The sequence below is a fragment of the Hemicordylus capensis genome, chromosome 2, assembly GCF_027244095.1.
Source record: "Hemicordylus capensis ecotype Gifberg chromosome 2, rHemCap1.1.pri, whole genome shotgun sequence".
NCBI classification, from domain to species: Eukaryota; Metazoa; Chordata; class Lepidosauria; order Squamata; family Cordylidae; genus Hemicordylus; species Hemicordylus capensis.
In genome coordinates this window covers 65,237,171-65,246,611 of record NC_069658.1, presented here as the reverse complement: position 1 = coordinate 65,246,611, position 9,441 = coordinate 65,237,171, and the positions used below count along the sequence as shown (strand labels likewise).

At 46.4% G+C, this 9,441-nt stretch overlaps 1 long non-coding RNA gene across 1 annotated transcript; it reads left to right on the top strand.

The window, feature by feature from the left end:
* Positions 1–6,074: 6,074 nt before the first annotated feature.
* LOC128347643 (uncharacterized) lies at positions 6,075–9,204 on the top strand. The gene is made up of 3 exons (XR_008317636.1): positions 6,075–6,287; positions 7,050–7,123; positions 8,904–9,204. It is a non-coding gene; the product is annotated as an uncharacterized LOC128347643 (long non-coding RNA).
* Positions 9,205–9,441: the final 237 nt, after the last annotated feature.

The window sequence follows — 9,441 nt, the reverse complement described above, 5'->3', positions numbered from 1 at the left end:
TCAAACGCTTAGAGGTCAGTATGGAATTTACTGATTCACACAGGAACAAAAGAGGAACAGGAAGAAGAATAGAAATTCCTAGCTAGCCCAAGCAGTACTGAGGAAGCTACAGTGCCCCCTTTGGCTACATAGCAGAGTACATGCAAACTATCCTATATAATAAAAGGCTAAGTGAGTGGCCGTGGCTTTGGAACGTTGGGGATCTGCGTCCCTGCCTCCCTGGGCTGTTCTGGGCCTGCGCGAAGCGCAGGCCCAGAAGAGCCCAAGGGACACAGGACTGCAGACACCAGTGTCCCACAGCCACGGGCGGCCATTAGCCGGTGTGTGGCGGCGGGGGAAAGTGGCCGCCTCGGCCATGAGCTGCGGCACGGCGAGAGGAGGCCGAGGCAACCAGAAGCGGCCGGCCTGAAAAAGGCGAGGGCAATGGCGGCGGGGGAAGACCGAGACGGGGGACAGGGAAGCTGGGCGAGGTGGCGGCGAAGCCGCCAACGAGGCCCCCGCCCGGTCACAGCCGTCGCCCCCGCCTGCTCACCCGCCCTCCCAGCTGCCCAAAATCACCTTCCCCGCTCCCCCCAAAAAAAGATTAAGGGCCAAAATGGCCCATGAGAAGGTCGCCGCCCCCGCCTATCGCCCTCCCGCCCACCCAGCTGCCGAAGACCACCTTACCCGCTCCAGCCCGAGGGAAAAGAGAGGAGCTCACGAGCAGAGCTCCTCTCTGTGCTAAGTCACTGCTCAAACTGCCGCTATGGATGCAAAGGACGCCTATTGCGTCCATTGCGACAGTACGGGCAGCAGCTTAACACAGAGAGTAGCTCTGTTCCCGAGTTCCTCTCTTCTCCTTCGGGCTGGAGCGGGTAAGGTGGGCTCCGGCAGCTGGGTGCGCGGGAGGGCGATAGGCGGGGGCGGCCACCTTCTCATGGGCCATTTTGGCCGTTATTCATACACACACACACCCCAAAAGTATAAGCAAAATAAGGAAGAACAAAAACAGAGACGACAACAACAAAAACAAAAAGAGAGAGGGGACAAGGGGGGGAAAAAGAGACAGAAAGAGAGAGAGAGAGACAGAAAAGACGGGATAGAAAGCTAGCGCCCGTTATCATAACGGGCTTAAAAATACTAGTACACAATAAGTTAGGTTGCAGCTGTTGCTTATCCCAGCAGTTATTACTGGGCCAACAGTGTCTGTCCATGAAATGATATGCCCACATTGTTTGGTTGGTAGTCATACATGTTGATCATTTGCAGGAATAATACATTACTAGTGGGCCCGGGCACAGAGCATCTGTGCCTCTAGCTGGCCCGCCGCCTTGCCTCCGCGGCCAGGCCCACCGCCTTGCCTCCACGGCCGGGCCCGCCGCCTTGCCTCCACGGCCGGGCCTGCTGCCACCACATGGCCTGCCGCGGCCGGGCCCGCCACCAGGCCCACCGCTTTGCCTCCACAGCTGCCCAGCCAGGCAATTCTCCTGGGTGCACCAGGACCAATCAGGTGCCCCCGCAGCCCAGCCAATCAGCTGGGCTGCCAGGACGCACCTGGGCACACCCAGGAGAAATATATATATAGATATTTATATTGTTTGCCTCAGAGCTATTAGACTTGTTCTCCCGATCGAAATCCAGGTAGTGGCCAGCCAAGATAGGAGAGCTGGGCACAATCCTGATCAGCAGTTATACTGAATCCAAGATCAAGGTAGGAGGAAGGGAGAGGAATTGTGTTGGAGACCGGAGCTAGGTGGGATGGTCATTGCCAACCCATATTCTGTCCCCAGCATTTTAACAATGGTGGGCAAAATTCCACCCTACTCGTCTTTCACACAATCGCTTTCCTTTCTTCCTACCTTGATTTTATAGTTGAGATGACCAGCAATCAGGAGCGTGCCCAGCTCTCTTCCCTTGGCTGAGCAATCCTCCTACCTGGATTTCAATCATAAGAAAAAGCCTAGTATCTTGTGTGTGTGTGTGTGTTTGTGTGTTTGTGTGTTTTAATTTTAAAAAATATCAGAACTAGTTTTAAAAGCTAAGGGTAAAATTTAACAATTCAGGTTTCATTTCAAACTAAGTTTATAATTCAGGTTTCATTTCAAACCAACCACTTTAAAATTATACAGTAATCCCTCGACCTACGAACTACTCAACATCCGATGTTTTCGAGTTATGAGCGACAAAAAAGACTGGAAGTAGTTGCCGGTTTAGATTCAGCTTACTCGACCTACGAATTTTTAGATGCGGTTTCCTCGACTTACGAATGTTTCCAGACTTCCGTGGTGCGCTCTTCGACTTACGAAGATTTCGACCTCCGAACGTGCGTTCGGAATGGATTAATTACGTAAGTCGAGGGACCACTGTACTTCAAATAACTGAAAATTGTAAGTAAATAAAAATGAGAATTAATTTTTAATTAAAAACATTAACAATTTTTATTTTTATTTTTTACACTAAGTTTCTTTACTTGAAATTATAGGTACCTCTCTCAGCCCTCAGTATCACATGCAAATGTTCCTAAGGCTATTAGAACTGAAAACATCTCAAATATCATTGGACTACAGTAGATATATTCCAAAATAAATTGTTTGCATAATGAAGATTCTCAAGATTTAGGCTTCTTTACTGAATGTCATCAGAGATTCTTTCAGTATGAAACCTGATTAACCTCTCTTGCATCTTCCTGGTTATTTTTTAATATGTTTTCCAGAATTATTTTTAAAAGTATAATGAATGAAATTAAAATGAATCCTGCATGCAAATAAAGTAGAATTGTTACCCATTCTCCAAATATTCAAAAATTGGGTGCTTTCAGCCACATACAAACATTTTTTTTCCTACACACAACCTAATAACTGGTTTCATATTTTCCCCACTTCTAAATATTGTACAGCTGTTTTTCATGACAGTAACCCCTGAAATCTTCCACAATTATTGTCTAATCTGTGAGGAAAATATTAACCATTTCTTGATAGTATACTGACTTGGTTCACATTTCATATTGCTTGGCCTCAAATATAAACTCACCATGCAGATATAAAGCTAGTGTTTTGTGAAGAAAGAATTGAACATTCAATGAAAATAGGAACGGATTTAAGAGGTCTGATTGCATACAACACAACAGGTCAAGCTTCATTGCCTACTTTGAAGACAATTAACTATGTATCTGTGCTCATCCATCCTAAGGGTGGTGATCGCTTGTTTATGCATAATGCATCTGAAGGTCTCAACTGCCATTTCTTTTATCAAAGAGCATTTGGCTGCATATGTGACAGCTGCCATCCATGTTTGTAATTCATCTGATCAGAGAATCCTTGGAGGAAAAAGGCCTCTTACTTCTTGTCATCTGAGCACACAACACATTTGCCATGGGTAACTGCCTTGCATTCTTGTCAGATGGACATGAATATTCAAGGTGAGGGGAAGGAGTAATCATCTTTAATTTCCTAGCTCTGCAGTACTTCTATATTTGATACAATCAGAGTGTTATTGTTCAGTCTGAAATTCAGTTGCTAACAGAGGTAGTATCACATGACTTATTTATTGAACTAAACTGAAGTTGCTATATGCAAATAAAAGTACTGAGCACTGGCAAAGATACTAATAAGCAAGCAACTCTGGGTTTCCTTTTAATGTTCATTCATGAACAGCAAATTTAGGGTAGTAGGAGAAGGAATTGCTGGCAGCCTTTGCAGAAGGTCAGCATGGAACCCATGGGTAACTGTACCACTCAGAAATGTTTCCGTGTTTTTTGGGATCAACACATACCACTTCTGTATAGAGCCCCAGCTAGAAGCAGGAAGGGCCATTTATCAGGGAGTATACTTTTCAGCCTCAGAATTGATAATGAAGACATTGAAGTAGTGGATAGCTTCTGCCTTTCAGGATTGATCATCAGCAGTAAAGGATCCAACAGTCAAGAAATACGCAGACTAGCACTTGGTAGGGTTGCAATGAAGGCCTTGGAAAGGATATTTTGATGCCATGCTGTGTCTATACCTACAAAGATTAGAATTGTTCAGACAGTGGTTTTCCCCGTGACACTCTATGGATGTGAAAGCTGGACTTTGAAGAATTAAGATAGAAAATGTATTGATGCTTTTGAACTTTGGTGCTGGAGAAGACTTTTGAGGATACCATGGACAGCCAGGAAAACAAACAAATGGATCATAGAACAAATCAATCCAGAATTTTCACTAGAGGCACAAATGACCAGGCTCAAACTATAATACTTCGGACACATTATGCAAAACCCCAGCTCCCTTGAAAAGTCCATAATGCTGGGAAAAGTTGAAGAAAAGAGAAGAAGAGGGCAATCAGCAGCAAGGTGGATGGACTCGATTACGACAACAATGAATGCACCACTAAGAGACATTGAAGGCCAAATTGAAGACAGATCATCCTGGCAAGAATCTATCAATGTGGTCGCTAAGAGTTGATACTGATTTGTCAGCACTTAATCAATCAATCAGTCAGTCAGTCAGTCAGTCAGTCCCTTTCAGACATCCATACAGGACCAGTGTCCAGGGGTGTAGCTGTAATTGAAAAGATGGGTTCAAAGAACCCGGGTCCCACAGTTCCTGAGGGCCCCCTAGGCTTGACTCCTCCCTATTTTCTTCATTATCTCAGTCTGAAGGGCCACCAGGGAGAGGGGGCAAACATGGGCCCCACATCCCCTAGCTATGCCCCTGCCAGTGTCAGAGGTCAGCTTCAATGGGCAACTGCTGAGGACACAGGGTCCTTAGAAGAGCCTACTGTTGATTCCTGAGACCATCTCTGTGCCCAGATCCTTTGCGTGGTGGTGGTGAAGCGACTTTCTCAGGGCCCACCCACAAAGGAGGGGATCTATCAAGGGTCATTTGCCAAGGGTTCCCTGAAACCTGAAGCTGACTCAGCCACTTTGTGAAACAGGATGTTGGTCTAGATGGGCCTTGGGCTTGATACAGGAGGGCTGTTCTTATGTTCTTATGCAGACATGATGCATCAACAAAGATGGAAGGGTAAAGCAATACTGCTGCTGTGGATGTGGAGGCAGCAGCAACACTGGGGACGATGCTGTTGTGCTACCAGGATTACTCTAAATTCTCCCGTTCACCACTATGGGAGGAACTACAATAATGCTGGTGGCACAACCAGAGTCCTCGCCAGAAGTGCTGCTGCTTCCTTGCCTACAATAGCAGCACTGCAATATCCTCCCATCCCTGTTGAGACTGCACATTATGCCAGCCATTGTGTGTAATATATGAACATGTGGGCTTTACTACATAATGGATGTTGTCTCCAAAACACCCTCTCTTAGTATGCAACGTTACTATCAGTCATATTTTAAAAATGGGCAATGAATGCCGAGAGATACTGGCCAACATACTGCGCAGCACAGTGGCGGCTGGTGGCTCCTGAGATAAGTGTGTGTGTGCTAGGTAGGGTAGGTGATGGGCACAGCCAGGGACAGTGAGAGGTGGGCTTCTCTCTCTTGCCAAGCTTTGCCATGCCCCCTTCCTCTCTTTCTCATCAAGCCCCCCTCTCACCAAACCTCTATTTTCTCTCTCATCGAGTCCCTATTTTCTCTCTCTCATCAATTCCTCATCTCACCAAGCCTCTCTTTCTCTCTTTCTCACCAAGCCTCTCTTTCTTTATTTCTCCCTCTCAAGCCCCTGCTCTCACCAAGCCTTTTTCTCTCACACACTGTCCCCCTCTCTCACCAAGACTCTCTCTTTTCTTCACACACACACCAAGACCCCCTCCCCAAGCCTCTTTTCTGAGGAAGAAAGGCTCTTGTGCTCTCACTCACGCTCTCTCACCGTCCCCCACCAAGCATCTTTTTCTCACACACCATGCTTCTTTTCTACTCTTTCTCTCATTCTCACTCTCTCCAAAACTTGCCATCCAAACCCCACCTCTCTCTCTCTCCCTCGCTCCCTCCCTGCCCCCAAACAAAAACAAACACAGGAAGATCAGACTTACAGCAGACAGTGGACTCTCCAGATCAGAGAACTTCCTCCTCCTAACTTCCTGTTTTGCTCTTATTGGCTGGAACAGCCTGCTCATCAAGCTGCCCCAGCCAGTCTGATTGCTAGAGGGCGCTGGCCTGGCCCTACTCCAAAAGACAGTAAAAATGGTTGGGGGGAAATACAGTTCCTTTTGACTTCAGAGGCAGTATTTTCAACCCATTTTTTTACTTCTTTGAATGGCCGATGCCAGGAGCCACCCACTAGGGATCAGAAGCTGGAGCAACTTGATTAGTAGCTGTTGGCAGAGGGAAGAGGGGCTGGAAAAGGTTTGCTGAGAGAGTTCTCTGGCTGCTGGTAAGTCTGATATTCTGCTGGATCCTGTTTGTTGGAGGGAGGGAGGAGGGAGGGAGGGGGTCTTAGTCCCCCACCACCACTTTGAGCAGCATCCTGCAGGCATTGTGGGAACTACTGCATGCTTGCAAAATTGCATTCATGCAGCTGTACAAGAGTGCTCTTTCATAAATGCAAACATTGCATGAATGAAGTTGTACAATGGACAACCATTATTTCATTTGCATAAAAGTGCTCTTGCGCAACTGTGTGAACACAGTTTTACAAACACACACCAGGGCCCACAGTCAGGGGTGTAACTATAATAGGACAAGGGGAGACCATTGTCTCAGGGGCCCCTGCCTCGGGGGTGGGGCAGACATGTCCCCCACACCCAACTCCCACCCGAGCTTCCTTGAATCATTTTTTTAAAATTTTAGAGGAAAGCAGTGACGGGGGGCATTCTAAAAATTTTTCTCTGAGCCCACTCCATTCTTGTTACGCCTCTGCCCACAGGTCCCACAATGCTTGCTAGATGCTGCACAGTATGTCAGCCAGAGGCTTGCTAAAGACTACCCAATGACTTGTTGCTGAGCCAGTATTTCTATCTCAGTCTTCTACACCCAATATTTTGTCCACTAGCCCACACTGACAATGGCTGATGTTGCTATGTGCAGCACAACAGTACTTAAAGGGTCACCATAACTTCCAGCTAGATTGGAGAATATCTGAATGCCTAGTCTTTTTGTACTAATCATGCACTAATCTTCTGCCGTGGAATTACAGATGACAGCTACAGAGCAGCACCAGATGCAAATATTGGCGCAACTTCCTCTGCTAGCAGCAGTACAGATCTACTGGTAGGAAAGTGCCTGTAATCTTGAAGTCTGTGCTTCCAAAGGACACATGTGATATTTTGAGGCCTTACCGCCTGCTAACTGAGCAAAGAGGCACCTTTTAAAAGTGGTGATTCTCTTTATTTAGCAGGGGGGAGAACAACCTGCCCTATCCAATCCCAGATCACCATCCCTCCAGTGGCTGTTGCTGGTGTCTTTCTTGTGTTTCTTTTTTAGACTGTGAGCCCTTTGGGGACAGGCAGCCATTTAGTTAATTAATTAATTTCTCTATGTAAACCATTCTGGGAACTTTGGTTGAAAAGCGGTATATAAATACTCATTATATTTGTATTTGTATTCCACACAACTGGGGGGTGGGGGGACCTTCTCCCCAGTTCTCCTTCTTTCCAGATGATGAATTAACTGTTGCTGCGAACATGGACCACTTTCCCAGATGATCCATTCTGTGCCAAGCAGCACAGATCTCCAGAGGGTGGGATGCTGTGTCCCGGCCTCTGGATATCCCTCGAGCACAGTACATTGGGGGATTCCCCTGGGAGATGGGGTCTAGGCGCCCATCATCCTGTCTGCTTGGGCTGCAGCAGCCCAAGCAGACACACGATCACACCAGCTGGGTTAGGGTGCACAGGTTTGGTGGCACAGCAGTACCAGGATCCTCATGGAATCCGGTGGTTCTCACAAGTAGTCAAGCCCAGGCTTGGCTGCTTGTGGGAACAGCCTTTTTCTGTTTCATGCTCCAAAAGAGCTTAATATTTTAGACTTTTAATTCTGAAATGTTTTGGAGGAAAAGTATTATCTTGTTTGCATAACTTTGGTTCAGCACATGGATTGAATACAAGATCTTCTGTGCAGATCCTACTGTTCCTCAAGCTTTTGAAAGCTGAAATGCCCCTTCCCCCGATTTAAAATGGAAGGCATGCTTTTAAAGCCAAAAGGTTTGCTTTCAGAATGTATACAAGTGATTTTTTTCCCCAAAGGGACTTCCTCCCTATGTGTCTATTTAGGTTATTGCTCTGGAGGAGGCACTCCCAGAGCAGTGACTCATGGAAGATGCAATGGGCAGCCTCCTCTGAAGACAAATACTTTTATATGGGTCTTTGCATCAGAAATGACAGAACAATCCAATTCCACTTTTTTATAGTTCATTCCCTCATAAACCCAAATCAATCATGTTTAAGTAAGCTTTATTAAGTATGCTCTCCCTCCTGGCCATGTGACTGACTGGCTGGCCAGGTGTTCAGGCTCAGCCCACCCCTCCCTTAGGCTGACAGCTCCATTCCCAGCATACATTTCATTAGTGAGCACTGCAATGCTACAAGAGCCCCTAGAAGAGCTTCTTTCGCTTGGAATGTTCACTGCTGTATTCTGAGATACAGGAGCATAGAAAGGTTGGAATGGGCCCTGGGACAAAAAGTGAAGATAGGTCCCTTGCCCATCTCACCTTCTTCAGGGAGGTCACCTCACCGGCAGGCTCCACCTTCCCTCAGTGGCCTAGGGACATGTGACTCTCCTTTCCCCACCCCATTCAACTGCACTTCTGCTGAATCATCACTTACTTTCTTGTGTCAAATGTTAACTTGGATACATACATACAGTACATGGAGGGTGGAACTAACCCAGGACTCTGTTCAAATCTCCTAAAGCCGAAGTATTTTGGAGCAATATATTTGAAAGCAGAGCTATCAAAGAGCAAGATTCCACACATGCTGTAACAAGCACAGGTTTTCTTTAGAAAGTGTAAGATATGCAAATGACTTCCAGCCTATTTTTCTCTGTGCACTAGCAAAGGCAGGCTGCCGAGTGTTTCCTTCGTCCATTATAGAACTTCTGCTGTCAACAGAAACAGCACTACATCCCTTGAAGCACTCCCAGCACTTCATCAATCATCTCCTGACTTGAGGCCCCTGGTCTTTCTGTGGCAGCTAGTAAGAATCAAACCCATTTTTCAAGGAAAGCTGCTGGAGAGATAAGCAGACCTGCGTGGCTAATCGGCTTCAATTTGTAGTGTGCTTCCAGACAAAGAGATCAGATCTGCAAGTCACACCCTCCCCACTTTGATACCAAACTCTAGTTGGGCAATAAAACTGACTCTGTGATTAGATAACTGATGTAGGCTATTTGTTTCTTAAACCTGATGGGAAGAGGTAGGTTGTGTGAAGATGGATGTTGATGCATTTGTATCGAAGCTGGCTTGCTCCTTGTTGCCGTGCGCCTGCAGTTACACACCTGCTGAGCACAATTTGTCACTACCAACATAAGTTAGTAAAGTCACACAAAAATAAATTACTTATTATGACCTGCCATGGAAGAATGATGCCACG